We start from the raw sequence: 16,218 nt of genomic DNA, 5'->3' as shown, positions 1-16,218 counted from the left end.
TTGGTATGAAGTTTTTCATGAGCATCTGATCTTTACTTTTGGGATCAAGGTGACCAGTGTCTTGTTCCAAGGTTTCAGAGAGTCCCCATCCTTAAGCACTCGGAGGAATTCCTTAGTCACATCACCTACTACTATTCTCCAGAATTTTTGAAAAAATAAAAATGAAAAGCCATCAGGCCCTTATCTGGATTCATATCAAATAGGGCTCGGTGTACCTCAAATGAAGAGAACGGAGCATTGAGGCTCTGGCTCATTCGAGTGTCAACAATGGGAACCACCACATTAAGAAATTGAGATATATCTGCATTAGACGGGTGAGATGACCTGAAAATGGACGTAAAATAATCCAAAACTATGTCAGGAATACCTCTGCTATTTGTACACCAATCACCATGGCTGGACACCAATCCACATATGGAATTCAGCGCCTTGTGCTGTGATGTTCGATCATGGAAAAAATTAGAGCTCATGTCCCCCTCCTTGAGCCAAGTGATACTACTTCTTTGTCTCCAGTAGAGTTCCTCCTTGGTAGCTAGTTTCTCCACCTCATGTTCCAACTCTCGCATTTGGCTGGAGAAGGAGTTCTAGTTTAAACTCATTTTCATTAATCTATTCCCGCCGTTGTTTGATTTGCTTCGGAGAACAATTCAGATCAATTATGGTCAATTTTTTGAGTTCTTTCTTACATGAATTTAGCCTCTCTATTATACTTAGATTTGGATCCTGTGATCTCCAACTCATCGTGATTACCCTGCCACAATCATCCTCGACCACATAGGCCTTCTCAAACCGGAATAGAGAAGTTCTTTTGTTTGTCGTACACCCAAAAGGCATAGGGTTCGGGCGTAATTCAAGTTGGATGGGACTATGGACCGAGTGGTAGAACTTAAGTGATGAACACTCGCGCAGTGGGGTATAAGGGTCTCCAATCCATGTTACCCACGAATCTATCCAACCTTTCAAATATGATATCATTCGTTTCTCGTATATTTACCCAGGTAAATATCTCACTACGACAGTGAAGGTCTTGTAATTCACAAGCCTTGAGAACCTCTCTAAACTCTATCATAAGATAGGGGGCACGATTATTACCAAGTTTTTCACTATCAAAACAGATTTCATTGAAGTCTCCACCCATAAGCCAAGAAATGTCATAGATCTCCGGGAGGCTATTAAGGTGTCTCATCAAATCCCATGAAAATCGACGGAAAGATGCATTTGGTTGTCCATAGAAACCTATGAATCTCCACTCAAGATCGGCCTCTATGACAACACAATCTATATGACCTGCATAATATGACTTGATTGCATGATATGTCGATAGACTCTTGCCACAAAAATGCAAGATCACCGCTCTTACCCACACAATCCACCATAAAGCAGCTTGTAAAGTCCAACTTACACTTCCAACACCTTCCATTCACCTCCCTCATTCTTGTTTCACTCAAGAACAAGAGAGCGAGACACTTTTCGGAGACAATTCGCCCTAGATCCCGGAGTGCTCGTTGGTTCCCAAGCCCTCGAATTCCACACTATAATGCAACCACCACCGCTAGATCAATATCACCATAAAATTCTATTCCATCTTTGGCACTCTTCTTAACATGGCTCATAACCTCCTGAGCCAAATTATCCTCCTCAATCTGAAGGTTCCTTTTGACTCCGGAATATGAGGATGAGTCCATAGATTCACTTATTCCCTTCCCCTTTTCTCGTGATCTACGCTTACATTGCCTAGGTTGGTTCGCCTTATTAGGTTATATAGGTCAAACCACCCGATATGTTTTTCCTGAAAATGAGTCCAGCGACCTAGTGAAAAAAAGTTGCTCTAGAAATTTAATGATTGCTTTTGTGGCTACCGTATCCAGTAGGGATTACCTATTTTGTAATTTTAGAACCCCATCATTTGTCTCTTGGGAACATGGGCCATCAGTAAGTGCTTTATGTTGTTTTTCAATCACCAGTTGGGAATTTAGATTAGTATTTTCATCTGATTCAGTTTGGGAAGCTTCCTCGTTGTGTTTTTAAGCAGGTTTTGGACTCCCTGGATTATACTTTCTCCCCTCTCCAATGTGCGATGCTGCCCGCATCAACATGCCGAATTCATGCTTTGACTTATCTGCATCTGTGTCATCACAGTCTCTAAAAAAATGTCCGACCCGTCCACACACATAGCAAAAATCTGGTAGACGTTCGTAAACAAGGAGAATGATGATGTCCTCCTCCTCCCCCATAACCTTAAGTCGGATACATTTCCTCAGTGGCTTAGTAATGTTAATCTAAACTATGATTCTAGCAAACCTACCCAAAAAAGTTCCATCTGACCCTCTGTCCAACTCCACAATGGTAACCATTTTCCCCCCCAATTTTAACAGTACATCCTCAAGCATGCATGCCAACGGGATATTGTGCAATTGTACCCATATACAAATCTCATCAAACACCATATTTCTAGGGTTTCTCTAATCCATCGGTTCCTAAAAAATAATAAGGTTCTTAGAAAAATTCCAAGGGCCATCAGAGATTGCCCTGGTTCGATCTCTTTGATAGCTGAATTAAAATACGAATAGATTATCTCCCAGGGCTTTAATACTCACCTTTCTTTCAGTTTGAAGGATACGTGGCATCTGGTTCCAAAAAGCCTCCCGGTTAATCGCCCTTGGGGAGAAGATCTTGGCGATCAGACAGTTAACCATTCTTTTATCACCAATACATCCTCTTGCATCGATGTTGAGAGTTTAATCTCCTCTACTAGTCGCGCTATCTCCTCAGGATCCATGCTGTAGTAACCCGAGTTCTATTTTACATGTTAGAAAATGACATATAATTTTAGAAGTGGCAAAATATGATTATCGAGTCATTATTTGGTGAAAATAAGTGAAATATCAGCTCCAAAATGTCTGATAAAGGTAGGAAGCGTCCCAGGGGTTTCGAATAGTTCGGAAGCAGCCAAACCAGCTTGGAGCTTCCGAACCAGTTTGGATCTCAGAAAGTACCAGGTGTCAAGGTGGAGTGTACAAGTGGCAGTTCGGAGCTTCTGATCCCAGTTTAGAACTTTCGAATTCACCTTCAGCCTGATGTGTCAAAATGCTCTCTACACGTGAGAATCATGCACAGATCAGACCTTCCGAACCTAGATCGAAACTTTCGATCCCTAACCTATAAATAGGTGTTCAAACCTCATTTTTAGAATCAAATTGAAGTATTGTCGAGCCATTAGTCCATATTTGAGTGTTTTGGGTTATATTCTCGATGGTCGGGCACTAGCGGGGTGCTACGGAGCTTGTAGTGGAGCTGTGCTTGGGTCAGGGCCTTCGACATCAGCGGCTAACGATGGATGCATGTATAAGTATATACCCTTAGCAGCTATTGGGAGTAGCTAGAAATCTAGTTAAGTAATTTAGATAATATAGTCATATGGCATTGTCTTGACTTGTAGGCTTGGATTGTATTCTGCTAGGCCAATGAGATGAAATACGTAAGTACAGACTGAGATAGCCAGCTGAGTATTTTATGTTTATGTGTTGCATTATTATATGTCATGAGATGTATGATATTATATTGTTCATGATTTGTATGCAACATTGTCATATCATGTTGAGCCTAATATCCTTTTGATATAACCAGTTGTTTCTAGGATCGCTCAGCCCTAGGGTATTTCCTTGTACGATCGCGTACCGTGTGACAACAATTGGACCGAAGGTTCAGCGTGTGCGGTTTACCCAGGACGATGATAGTCCAAGATCGGGTTCAGTATGTGTGGAACCCACTGAATCTTTGAAGCAACATGTGCATAATGGAGGCTCCTACTTTCTGAGCATGAGGTTCCAGATTTCATCCCAGTTACCCAGATCATTCATGTTTCATGTTGCATGCATCATATAGACTTGTATACTCGATATTTACGTACTGAAAGTTAGCGCTCACATCCCTGCTTTTATCTCGAACATCCTATTTGGCGGGGAAGGTTTGCAGGTGGAACATGAGCAAGATCAGTGGTTGGTCGATGACCAGGGCTTGGTAGCAGAGGTCACCAGAGGTTTTTAGATTAAGATTTTATTCGATTTTTATTGTTATTCGCTTGGGTTGTATATTATTTCTTGGGTTTCAGTTGTTTACTCCAGTTGTATTTTTTCGGATTGTTAGATTGTTTAAGTTTCCGCAGTAACTCTGATTATGATTTTTTGTTTAAGCTTAATTTAATGCTTAGGTTTCTAATTAGTAGGTGATCCGGGTCGGGTTATTACATTTATGATATCAGAGCATGAAATAAGGTTCTTTGGGACATAGTTCTCATATTTTTGGGTTAACTTGGGTTATCCTTGTAGAGTGATGGCTGGAAACGACGAAGATAATAGCAACAAGTGTTGGGGCGACGAGGTACATTGGCATCCCCGAGATCGCCGTCATCAGGATGATCGTCGCAGGTTTGATTTGCATAGGTTTATGCTCATAGGACCTAAGACATTGGTTGGAAGTGAGACCCCGGAGGTTGCCAAAGATTGGTTGGAACACATGAAGCATTGCTTTTGGTCTTTTCGTTGCCCGGAGCAGCAGAAGATGGAGTCCACTGAGTTTCTTTTAAAGGGCAGAGCTCGCATGTAGTGACCCGCACCGTGATCACCTATTAATCAATAGCTTAATCATGCAATTTAACTTAATCAAAGTAATACAGCGGAAACTTAAATAAATACTACCAGCATGGTAAAACCTAGTGGCTGGTCCCGTAATCCTGCCTTGGTCACCACCCAATCTCCATATCTCTGGAAGAACTACCTGTAATTGCCCCATAGAATGGGGTGTCCAAAGAACAGAAAATAACTGTATGTGAGCATAAAACGCTCAGTACGCTAGTATGGATAAACATACGTATATGATGCATGCAATGTAATGAACATGTATCATATCTGGGTAATGAATCAAAAATCCACTCAGACTGACTCCTAGGACATGAGCTGTAGCTGCTGGGACTCAAATCGCTGGACCCAACCACTCATTCCTAACAGGACGTGGACCAAATGTCCCCCAATCACTAGAGTTCGACAGACCCGTCAATCATAGTGACTCTCAGTGTCAAAACATCCTAACAAGGGCTGAGCACCCTATAACACTAGCTTATCTCAAAGGAGATACAGGCTCAATATGAAATGCACATGCAGCATAATATTTCAAAGCAATAACATGCGTCATTTCAGATAATATGGAACACATAAGCATGCAAATACGCTGGCAATCTCAGTCAGTACTTACGTACCTTTCTAAAGCAGTTCCTAGAAGCCCCCATCTAGGTTCCAAGCCTACCATGCAACACTAGAATTCATAACAACCATGCAACTTCTAACATGCTCTAAAAGCCTTAATTAAATTATAAAATACTCCCTATCTTTTATAAGGAGCTAGAGTTATACATTCGTCCTTCATCAGCCCGCTGATGTCGAATGCCCCAGAGCTTGGGCACAGCTCCGCTATGACCTCCGGACACCTCGCCAAAGCTTCGTTGCTTGGCCACTTTTGTGGACACTGTCAGCTAACTATAAAAATACTACTACCTACTCCAAATCTTTATAAAAGAGTTCTAAAGCCTTAAAATCGAGCCATTACAAGAGAGGAGAGGTTTTGGAATTGGTGTAAAAATGAGTTCCTTGGAACCCCTATTTATAGAGCATGATCGGAAGCTCCGATCTTTGCATGCATGCCATGTTTTGATCGGCACAGATCGGATGCACCGATCTACACTTTGGAAGCTCCGATCTCCTTCATGCAGCTACGTGTTTGAGTTCTAATGACACGTTCATGAAGCCACCTATTGGAAGCTTCGATCTCCCCCGTTGCTTCCGAACTTGATTCGCTTGTTCCAATCTGTTCGGATGTTCCGATCCTAGTTCGGAAGTTCCAAACTTGTCCTGGCCCAATTAATCCCATTAACCATTTTTCGGGTGTTCTTGATCCGATTTCTTGATCCGTTTGATCATATAAAAATTCATTAATGATGATTTATTAAATCTAAACATCATTAGAAAATTAATATTGTAAAATAGAACCCGTCTACTACATCGCAAGTGGTGGAGATCTGAGTCTGCATCTGTGCTGGCCGAGCAAGGGCGTCACCTGGGCATATTTTGCAAGGCGTTAACAGACTTTCATTTTACTCCAGCTCTCCGTCAGGCAAGAATGATGGAATTGTTAAGCCTGAATCAGGGGAATATGACAATCGATGAATACCGGCGAAAGTTCATCGATTTTTTTATGTTTTGTCCCCACATCAGTGAGAGTTACATAGCAAAGTATGATCACTTTCTTCAAGGATTGAATCAAGGGATTTTTGATCGCGTATCTTTTTGCGATGATCCCACTTCTTACGAGATATTGGTGAATCCGTGTCGAAAAGCTGAGATCAGCATTTTGAGGTAGAGGCATTTACAGATTGGTAGAACTCCGAGTGTGTTGGCACCAAGATGACAGTAGTTCAAGAAGTTCGGATCTTCTTCATCTGCAGGATCAAGTGAGACCCATCAGTCGGGCCAGAATAAATGCAGTGTGATCATTCTGGGAGAGATAATCTCACTGAGAATTGTAGAGTAGCTTCTGGATCTTGTTTCATCTGTGTAGGTATGGATCACTTCAAGAGAGATTGTCCCAAGAGTGGTGGAAAAAGTGGTCAAGCATCTAGGTTGGGATCTCAGGCTACTAGACCATCTGAGGCGTCAATATAGCAAAGGACCCAGGGCATTCATCATGGAGGCAGTCAGCAGTCTCATATGCAGGATCAGATGTATGCATTTTAGGGAGTTTAGACACAGTCTAGGGTATATGATGATACCCAGGGTGATTTTTACGGTTGAGTTTGTGTGGATATATCTAGTTGTATTTGGTTGTTTCTGTTTTGTTATTTTGGGACTTTAAAATAAAATTTGTACTGATTCTGGTTTTGGGATTTAAATGGATTCATGGTTGGATTATCTTGGTTTAATTCCACTGTTTGTTTTTAGTTGATTAATGATCAACTACTGTGATTCTCAGTTTATTTGGAGTAATCTAATTCGTTGAGTTTCAAGTACTTGTCATTAGTAATCAGTTCTAGGTGATTCCCTAGAGTAGTTGGGTAAGTATGTGATCTTGATAATTGGTGTCAGGAATTACTAGTTGCATTAGGGACACATGTGTGTTTTTATACCAAGTGTTGTGGACTGTGATGAGTTATGACTAGAAGTTTGAGGACACACGACCCTATGCTAGTGTTGCTCTAGAAGGCTTTCATGCTTCAAAGGGTTTACAACGAAGACTACCTCAATCTTGATGTTTTATACAATCACAAATGAGTACAGTAACTGAGAACATTTCATTTACATATGAGTTCTCTTGAGAAGTTTCAGTGTGACGCTCGTTTAGTGCCAAGGGACTCTGGTCCTTTATCATCTGACTTCTTCAGAGATACATATTGAGGTTTTCTCTTGACAAAATTGTATGGGAAAAAATTATTCCTTGACAAACAACAGTTTAGAAACCGTGTGCAATACATTTTGTATGTGGACTGGATTAGACTAAGTTCTAAGTTCAGTAGATGTGAAAAATGACGTCCAGTAAGAACTAGGAATGTGTATCAGTTCGGCAATGTGTTTCTTGTACTTCGAGAATAGATTGTTCTCCTGGGTTTAGATCAGTGACCGATTGAAGGCTTTGGGAAGCTACTTACGAGATTGAGTGTAATTGTACTCAAGAGTGGGTTGCGAGTTTGATTTGAATCTATATTCCAAAGACGATGTTGTGTTTACATTCTCGGGCGGGTATGACCAAGACCTGATTTCGAGGATGAAATCTCTAAAGTTGGGAGAATGTAGTAACCCGAGTTCCATTTTAAATGTTAGAAAATGTCATATAATTTTAGAAGCGGAAAAACATGATTAAAGAATCATTATTTGGTAAAAATAAGTGGAAAATAATCTCTGAAACGTCCAAAATTGGTAGGGAGGGTCCCGGGGGTCTCAGACAATTCAAAAATAGCCAAACCAGTTCGGAAGGAGCGAAGAAGTTCGGAGCTTCCGAACCAGTTTGGATCTTCCGAACTCAGCAGGAACCAGGTGTCAAGGTAGAGTGTACAAGTGGCAGTTCAGAGCTTCCGATCCCAGTTCGGAACTTCCGAACTCACCTGCAACCTGAGGTGTCAAAATACTATCTACATGTGGGAATCATGCACATATCAGACCTTCCGATCCATGGACTATAAATAGGCATCCAAACCTCATTTTTAGATGCAAATTGAAGGATTTTTGAGCCATTAAGTCCATATTTGAGTGTTTTGAGTTATATTCTAAAGGTTCGAGCACTAGTAGAGTGCTACGAAGCTTTTAGCGGAGCCGTGCTTGGGTCAAGGCCTTCGACATCAGTGGGCTAACGACGGACACAAGTATAAGTATAGACTTTTAGTAGCTATTAGGAGAATCTAGTTATCTAATTAAGGCTTTTAGATAAGTTATTGTGATATGTCATTGTCTTGACTTGTAGGCTTGTATTATAGACACTTGTTCTGCTAGGCCAAAGAGTTGAGGTATGTAAGTACAAATTGAGACAGCCAGCTGGGTATGCATGTTTATGTATTGCATTATTATGTGTCATGATATGCATGATATTATACTTTTCATGATTTGTGTGCGACATTGACATATCAGGTTGAGTCTGTTATCCTTTCGAGATGGCCAGTTGTTTTTATGGTCGCTCAGCCCTAGGGTTTTTTCTTGTACGATCGGATACCGCTGGACCGACGGGGCTGCATGTGCGGTTTACCTAGGACTGTAATAGTCCAAGATCGGTTTCAGTATGTGCAACACCCATTGAATCTTTGGAGAAGCATGCGCATACTTGAGGCGCCTACATTCTGAGCATGAGGTTCCAGATTTGATCCCAGTTACCTAGATAATTAATGTTTCATGTTTCATCCATCATATAGACTTGTATACTCAATATTTATGTACTGGGCGTTAGCGCTCACGTCCCTGATTTTATCTCGGACACCTCATTCGGCGGGGCAGGTTTGTAGGTGGAACATGAGCGAGATCAGTGTGGTTGGTCGGTGAACAGGGCTTGGTAGCAGAGGTCACCAGTTGTTTCTAGTTTATTTGGTTTTTATTGTTATTCGCTTGGGTTGTATATTATTTCTTGGGTTTCAGTTGTTTACTCCAGTTTTATTTTGTCGGATTATTAGATTGTTTAAGTTTCTGTACTAACTCTGATTATAATTTTCTGTTTAAGTTTAATTGCATTTTTAGGTTTCTGATTAGTAGGTGATGATCCGGGTCGGGTCATTACACATGCTTTTCCACCTCCAAGACCAATGCTCAAACCCACAAGATTGAGAGAAATCGAGCCTGCGACGAGCAGGTAGCCAACCCTTATAGGAGATCGCCAATCCCAGAGGAACTGGACGCAAACCCTAGATAGAATTACACACAAACACTTAAAAATATTATTTTAATAATACTAGGGTTTATTTATTTATTTAATTAGTTATTTTATTTTTAAAAAAAATGTATAACTATAATTGATTTTGTGATATTTATATAGTTATTTTGTTTTCAAACTTTGGTAAATATATATTTTTGTGTATATACATATATATACATATATATATTAGGTTTTTAAATTTCAAATATTAATCTTATTTTATATAAACAATTTTTTGATCCGGTCGGTTGGACCGTTATTTTAATATAGAATGGCTAATTTGATCACTGATCCGGTAATAAAAACATTGATATGAGTAGTGCCCATCAAATATTTTTGTACCTCTCATTCTGGTGTGAGATCGGTTCATTTCCCTCCCCCCCCCCCCCCGATCTCACACTCATTGGTGGGGTTTCCATATTTCAAATATTAATCACTCATATTTGTAAACCATGTACGTCCGTAGGAAATTTTTGGCTTCGGATGCCACAGTTACCACTAGCTATATAAATTTTGGTAAAGCGGAAAACGCTCGATCCTAATATTTGTTTCACTTTCTAAGAAACTGCACACAAAAAAAGTCTATTAGAATTAGATGAAAGTAATTTTCAATTTTTAAATGAAGATTTAATAAATCAAATGTCACATGTATTCATGAGAAACTTTTGACATTAATAAATTTTTGTACAATTACAAAATAAAGCAGTCTTTCGGAGTTGTTGCTTACACTCACTTGATTGTATGAAATGAATAACCACCGGCAAAACACTTAGATTAAAGCCGTTGATTGAAACTTGTAAGAAGTAACTGGAATTCAAAAATCATTTTGTCAGAATCTGATTTTACTAATTGGAGGTGACTTCAAACATGTTTTACCAATTGTTCCAAAATCAACCATTCATGAAATGATGAATAAGAGTTTAGTGGAATCATGTTTATACCAATAGATACATAATTTGATTTTATCTGAAAACATGATTGTCAAGTTTGAATCAAGGTAACAAATATATTATTATTTATAATAAGAATAATGCTAATGGTACAACCAATATATCGTACAATGATATTTACAGCAATTATATCGTGATATTTTGCTATTATACCGTGAGATTTTGATATTATATCGTGATATTCTGCATTCAACGTATCATGAGATTTGATAAATTATATTTTTGTATTGAATTTTGTGTGATGTAAAATTATTGTATAAATTTTGTTGTACATGTAGCATTACTCTTATAACAATAGTGAATTGATTTAACTACTTGTAATCTTGTTTTGGTTAGAAAAAACGTCACCATAATGGTGAAAACCAATATTATGTCATATCATGTTGTTGGATCGTAAATGTGTGTATTGTGGGGGGGGGGGGGGGGGATGAATACACATTTCAAACTTTTCTGCTTCACAAATTTAGTTCAATTGAGTTGTAAGTGAACCACTCATTCTCTCTTGGTTGTGAATATCAATTGACCAACACTAGTTGTATGGAATAAGGTCGATTTCCAGATAAGAACACTGTAAAAATAGCTTGACTGAAAAAAGAACTCGAGCAAATGTTTATGGTTGTTCAGAGAATTCAACACTCATACGTCATCTCTTCTTCGAATCTGGAAGGTTTACACTAGAAGAATTTGAGAATTACAAATAGTTTGTAATACCTCGGTTAAGTTAGGACTTATACACTGTGTCAACTGAAACTCCTAGTAATTGAACTAGCTATAGATAATAGTCCTTGATTGATTGATAACTAGAAGAATTTACAATGAATACACAGCCAAATTGATCCTTCAATGATCTGATTGAATACTTAAGGGTGTTCTACTTGAATGCAATAAATTTTTCTTTAAGTTCTTTGAGAACTTGAGTGCACGATTGAATGCTTGAGAGTTAAAATGTTGCGAGAGCGTTCCTCATTTGAACTTCAAGACTATTTATAGGCATCGGTTGCAGCGACCATAAGTGATTTGAAAAAGATTCGTTCCTAATAAAAATATATGTTGTATTGTTTGTTTTTCCATGTAGACATTCTCTATGAGATAGTACAAGACATCGCTTTGATATTGTTGTGGCGTTTACAGTGTACGGAGTGTTAGATCAATTATATTATATGGGATTATATGTGAATAATTATGTATTGTGGGCTTTCAGTTATGTTAAGTCTAAAATAAAGTGATCAATTAAAGTTTTTAGTTATTGGACTTTAATGTATCTAATACGACGTGGGCCTTTGATGTGTAGAGACTAAAAATATAATATCTATTTTGTGATGGGTTGAAACAGAAATATTGGAGATAATTAACAGAATTATCTATATAACGTGGTTATGGTCCCCCAGATTACGCGTATCACGTTCCACTATCTCTAATCCCCATTATTAGAATAGAACCAGAGAGAAAACAAAGGTCTCTCAGGAAGAACGCGTAGATCTAGAAGATCAACTAGTCTTTCTTTACATATTTCTACAGATTTAAGACTATGGCTTCAGGTATGCTTCCGCTTTAAGTTTTTAGATTAATCTTAATGATTTTCATGACGATTCTGACTGTAATTTTATGGATCTAATATTTCCAAAAAGTGGTATCAGAGTCACTCATGTTTAAATCATTAAGAAGTATTTTATATTCAATTTGGTTTAACCGAAAACAGAATATGATTATTTAGAATGAAATTCGAATTTTTCAGTCCAGAATTTTTTTTAAAATTTCGGATTTATTAAAAAAATGGAAAATTCGAAATTCTCAAATTAGGGTTCAGGACCGCCGAAAATTGCTTAAATCGGCCGATCTACAGGCCGTTTTCGGCGGCGGTTGATGAGGCATTTTCTTGCCCATAACCAGGCGCCTCACGAAGCATCAACTAATTGCCGAAAAACGTCGCATAAAGGTCCGATTGTGAAGCCCAATCTGCGCCGCCATGGTCGTTCGCGAGCTTCGAAAGAATTGGGAAAATCCGTCCGATACAGCGACGATCTGGACAGATGATGGCACCGTGGTGGTCGCCTCCATGTGTGTTGTCTCTGTCCAATCGGAATTTGTCGGATTAATGGCGGTGGCGGCAATGGTTGAGGAAGAAGATGGGTTAGGGTTTTCTATTTTGTTAATTTTTGAAATCTTGAAAATTTAAAAAAAAAATACTTTTTTAAAATACAGTAATTTCAAATTTGAGAAAATTTTCTGACCCATCACATATTTTTGGATAAAGTTTAATTTAGTTATAAACCCAATATTTTATTTTTTGGGTTTAAGGTTTAAATATTCAATTTATTCAAATAATGATAAGATTTATTTTATATATTTTAAAATGAATTAATTGAAACATGATGTCGCCAAAGTGACCTCTCTTGTGAATTTTAATTTATTTTGAAATATAAAAGGTTTTTGTGTATGTAATTTTTATAAATATTATTCGGCTCAAAGGAAGTTTAATATTTAGTATTATTACATATGCATATGTGGTGGTAAACATGTGACAGTTATTCGGTTTTATGTAAATAATAAATCGGCCCAAAGGAAGATTTTTATTTGACATAATATTTATTGTCAGTTTTTGACTACTATTCAGGATATCACTTACAAGTTAATATTTTGTCCAAAGATAAAATATTAATGGAGTTATCTGTATTCTGTAATGGGGTTTACATTATTTGAATTTATTGATTATTTTATATAGATATTTGTTGAGCATGTAATATTTTTTATTTTTTGTTCTCTGGCTTCAGATTTAATTATTGCGAATATCAGTTCCAACATCAATTCAATTCCTATGTTAAATGGCTCAAACTTCAAATCATGGAAAGAGAATTTGCTTATAGTTCTTGGAGTCATGGATCTAGATCTTGCGATAAGAGTTGGCCGTCCTCCTGATCTTACTGATAAGAGTACCTCTGATGATAAGAGGGAGTTTGAAAAGTGGGAGAGGTCGAATCGCATGTGTCTAATGATTATGAAGAAAGCTATTCCGGAAACATTTAGGGGCACGATGTCTAGCGACATCACTACAGCAAAAGATTTCCTTACAGATATTGAAAAGAGGTTTGTCAAGAATGAAAAGGATGAAATTGGTACACTCTTGGCAAATCTAATTTCAATGAGGTATAAGGGTAAAGGCAATATCCGGGAGTACGTTATGGAAATGTCTCATCTTGCTTAAAAATTGAAAGCACTTAAGCTTGAACTCTCTGAGGACTTGCAAGTGCATTTGGTTTTGTTATCTCTTCCTCAACAGTTTAACCAGTTTAAGGTGAGCTATAACTATTAGAAAGATAATTGGTCTCTGAATGAGCTCATCTCACACTGTGTTCAGGAAGAGGAAAGGTTGAAGCAAGATAAGACAGAAAGTGCTCATTTCGCCTCAACCTCAAAAAACAAGGACAAAGGAAATAAAAAGAAGGGTAAGGAAGCTGCAGTTACACAACCTCTAAAGAAACAAAAGAAGGATCCTAGTGATTCTCAAAGTACTGCATGTTTCTTTTGTGGTGATGAAGGGCATATGAAGAGGCATTGCAGTAATTATCACGCTTGGCGTGCTAATAAAGGTATGCTTCTTAATATGGTTTGTTCTGAAATTAATTTAATTTCAGTGCCTAGACAATTGTGGTGGATAGATTCTGGTGCAACAACTCACATCAGTGTGTCTATGCAGGGTTGCCTGGATTGCCGAAAACCAAATGATGCTGAAAGATTCATCTATGTTGGTGATGGCAACAAAGTTCAAGTTGAAGCAATTGGTAAATTTAGATTATTGTTAAAGACTGGAATTTATTTGGATCTTTTTGAAACATTTATTGTACCGTATTTTAGGCAGAATTTGGTTTCTATTTCTGCATTGGACAAATCTGGTTTTTCTTGTTCTTTTGGAAATGGAATATTCAGTTTGTTTCGTGATTCAAATTTAGTTGGTTTTGGTTCTTTATCAGGCTATGATAATCTTTATTCTATGGATACTATTGCTTCATTTAACGAATCCCTGCAAACCAGTAAAGGCACTAAAAGAAAATTAATCAATGAGAATTTAGTTGCGTTATGGCACAAGAGATTAGGATATATCTCCAAAAGGAGAATACAAAGACTTGTGTCAGACCAAATTCTCGAGCCTTTAGATTTCACAGATTTTAATATTTGTGTTAATTGCATAAAAGTAAAACAAACCAATAAGAGGAGATTTGAAGCCAACCGGACTTAAGGCATCTTAGAACTTATACATACTGATATTTATGGGCCATTCCCTTCGGCTTCTTGGAATGGTCAACAATATTTTATAACGTTCACAGACGATTTTTCAAGATATGGCTTCATTTATCTCATTCATGAAAAGGAACAGTCATTGGATGTGTTCAAAAATTATAAAGCTGAAGTTGAAAATCAACTTGGCTTAAAGATTAAAACTGTTAGATCTGACCGTGGTGGTGAATACTATGGTAGATATGACGGTTCAGGTGAACAACGTCCAGGACCTTTTGCTAAATTCCTAGAGGAATGCGGTATCGTCCCACAGTACACTAAGCCGGGTTCGCCCACTATGAATGGTGTTGGTGAAAGACGAAACAGAACGCTTAAGGACATGGTGAGGAGTATGATTAGTCATTCTACCTTACCAGAATCACTTTGGGGAGAAGCATTAAAGACTGCAGCATATATCCTTAATAGGGTTCCGACGAAAGCAACTACCAAAACCCCTTATAAACTTTGGACAGGCAAAAAGCCTAGTCTTAAGCATTTGCACGTTTGGGGATGTCCAGCTGAGGCAAGGCCTTACAAGCCTAATGAAAAGAAACTGGACTTAAGGACGGTTAGTTGTTATTTTATTGGATACTCTGAAAGATCTAGGGGGTACAAGTTTTATGATCCCACAACTAAGTCGATTTTTGAGTCGGGAAATGCCCGGTTCTTTGAGGATGCCGAGTTTGCGGGGGGAGATAAAGTTAGAGATATTTTCTTTGAAGAGGAATATGTGAATATTCCCACAGGTGTTTTGGGAATTGATCAGGATATCATTTCTGACCTTGCCCAAGACACAATACAAGACAATATTGGAGATCCTCCCATTCAAAACAATATTCAGGATGAACAAAGTCAAGCACCTCCAGAACCTATGTCATTAAGGAGATCCACTAGAGAGAGAAGAAATGTGGTGCCAGATGATTACATTGTATTTCTTCAAGAACATGAGGTAGACACTGGAATGATGGAGGATGATCCTATCAACTTCCGTCAAGCCATGAAAATTTCTAACTCTCAAAAGTGGATTAATGCCATGGATGAGGAGATAAAGTCTATGAAAGACAATGACGTTTCGGATCTTGTCCCATTACCTAAAGGTGCGAGGCCTATTGGTTGCAAATGGATATTTAAAACCAAGAGGGATTCAAAAGGTAATGTGAAAAGATACAAGGCACGTCTTGTTGCAAAAGTCTTTACACGGAAAGAAGGCATTGATTATAAAGAGACTTTCTCTCCGATTTCTTCAAAAGACTCTTTCAGGATTATAATGGCATTAGTGGCACATTTCGGCCTTGAGTTACATCAGATGGATGTTAAGACAGCATTTCTGAATGGTGACATTGATGAAACAATTTATATGGTGCAACCAAAAAAATTTGTGTCTGAAGATACAAATAATATGGTTTGCAAACTCAAAAAATCCATCTGTGGACTCAAGCAAGCATCTCGACAGTGGTATTTTAAGTTTCATCTAGTGATCATCTCGTTCGGTTTTGAGATGAATTTGGTTGATGATTGTGTATACCATAAGTTCAGTGGGAGCAAGCATATTTTTCTG

Source organism: Henckelia pumila, chromosome 1 (genome assembly GCF_033568475.1).
Source record: "Henckelia pumila isolate YLH828 chromosome 1, ASM3356847v2, whole genome shotgun sequence".
Lineage (NCBI taxonomy): Eukaryota > Viridiplantae > Streptophyta > Magnoliopsida > Lamiales > Gesneriaceae > Henckelia > Henckelia pumila.
Note: the sequence above shows the minus strand (reverse complement) of the source record.